We start from the raw sequence: 2,451 nt of genomic DNA, 5'->3' as shown, positions 1-2,451 counted from the left end.
CCGAAAAGCTTCCCGCCCCAGGAAACATGCTCTAAAGGAAAAATAGTTCCGATTTCAGATTTTTGTTGGGGGGGAGCAGTGGGTAAATGTATGTTTTTTGTGGCTGATGATGAGCTCATAAATTGCCCGAAACTTTTGTCATTAAAAACGTTTAAAGTTTAGTATTTAAGTGGGCAGCTGTTTAGACAGCAATAAGATCTATCCTACCACGCCCATGTAACAGTACGCCCCAACTTGGGCTTGAAGCAGGGACCATCTGCCCACATCAACAACTGACACCCACGAAGCATCGGGGAACAACTACTTCAGGTCTCAGAGCGAGTAACGTCACCGATTGATACGCTATTAGCGCGCACCACCGTTAACTAACTAGCCATTTCACATCGGTTACACCCAGAAAACTGCTCCTTTTATTCTCTGTCCCCAACGCACTAGACGACCAGTTGTGATAGCCTTTAGCCGTACCCTCATCCTACTCCTCCTCTGTTCCTCAGGTGATGTGGAGGTTAACCCAGGCCCTGCGTGTCCCAGGCGCTCTCAATTGTTGACTTCTGTAACCGAAAAAGCCTTGGTTTTATGCATGTTAACATCAGAAGCCTCCTCCCTAACTTTGTTTTACTCACTGCTTTAGCACACTCAGCCAACCCTGATGCCCTTGCCATGTCTGAATCCTGGCTTAGGAAGGCCACCAAAAAATCTGAGATTTCCATCCCCAACTACAACATTTTCAGTCAAGATAGAACTGCCAAAGGGGGATGAGTTGCAATCTACTACAGAGATAGCCTGTTTATTGCCTTACCTCCTCACGCCATTTGCACATTGTGTATAGACTTAATTTTTTTCTATTGTGTTATTGACTGTATGCTTGTTTATTCCATGTGTAACTCTGTGTTGTTGTTTGTGTCACACTGCTTTGCTTTATCTTGGCCAGGTCACAGTTGTAAATGAGAACTTGTTCTCAACTAACCTACCTGGTTAAATAAAGGTGAAATATACTGCTCAAAAAAATAAAGGGAACACTTAAACAACACATCCTAGATCTGAATGAAATAAATAATCTTATAAAATAATGTTTTATTTACATAATTGAATGTGCTGACAACAAAATCACACAAAAATAATCAATGGAAATCCAATTTATCAACCCATGGAGGTCTGGATTTGGAGTCACACAAAATTAAAGTGGAAAACCACACTACAGGCTGATCCAACTTTGATGTAATGTCCTTAAAACAAGTCAAAATGAGGCTCAGTAGTGTGTGTGGCCTCCACGTGCCTGTATGACCTCCCTACAACGCCTGGGCATGCTCCTGATGAGGTGGCGGATGGTCTCCTGAGGGATCTCCTCCCAGACCTGGACTAAAGCATCCGCCAACTCCTGGACAGTCTGTCGTGCATCGTGGCATTGGTGGATGGAGCGAGACATGATGTCCCAGATGTGCTCAATTGGATTCAGGTCTGGGGAACGGGCGGGCCAGTCCATAGCATCAATGCCTTCCTCTTGCAGGAACTGCTGACACACTCCAGCCACATGAGGTCTAGCATTGTCTTGCATTAGGAGGAACCCAGGACCAACCGCACCAGCATATGGTCTCACAAGGGGTCTGAGGATCTCATCTCGGCAGTCGGGCTACCTCTGGCGAGCACATTGAGGGCTGAGCGGCCCCCCAAAGAAATGCCACCCCACACCATGACTGACCCACCGCCAAACCGGTCATGCTGGAGGATGTTGCAGGCAGCAGAACGTTCTCCACGGCTTCTCCAGACTCTGTCACGTCTGTCACGTGCTCAGTGTGAACCTGCTTTCATCTGTGAAGAGCACAGGGCGTCAGTGGCGAATTTGCCAATCTTGGTGTTCTCTGGCAAATGCCAAACGTCCTGCATGGTGTTGTGCTGTAAGCACAACCCCCACCTGTGGACGTCGGACCCTCATGGAGTCTGTTTCTGACCGTTTGAGCAGACACATGCACATTTGTGGCCTGCTGGAGGTCATTTTGCAGGGCTCTGGCAGTGCTCCTCCTGCTCCTCCTTGCACAAAGGCGGAGGTAGCGGTCATGCTGCTGGGTTGTTGCCCTCCTACGGCCTCCTCCACGTCTCCTGATGTACTGGCCTGTCTCCTGGTAGCGCCTCCATGCTCTGGACACTACGCTGACAGACACAGCAAACCTTCTTGCCACAGCTCGCATTGATGTGCCATCCTGGATGAGCTGCACTACCTGAGCCACTTGTGTGGGGTGTAGACTCCGTCTCATGCTACCACTAGAGTGAAAGCACCGCCAGCATTCAAAAGTGACAAACATCAGCCAGGAAGCATAGGAATTGAGAAGTGATCTGTGGTCACCACCTGCTGAACCACTCCTTTATTGGGGGTGTCTTGCTTATTGCCTATAATTTCCACCTGTTGTCTATTCCATTTGCACAACAGCATGTGACATTTATTGTCAATCAGTG

This window comes from Salmo salar, chromosome ssa15 (assembly GCF_905237065.1).
Source record: "Salmo salar chromosome ssa15, Ssal_v3.1, whole genome shotgun sequence".
NCBI classification, from domain to species: domain Eukaryota; kingdom Metazoa; phylum Chordata; class Actinopteri; order Salmoniformes; family Salmonidae; genus Salmo; species Salmo salar.
The sequence above is the reverse complement of the archived record's forward strand: the minus strand, read 5'-3'. Positions refer to the sequence as shown.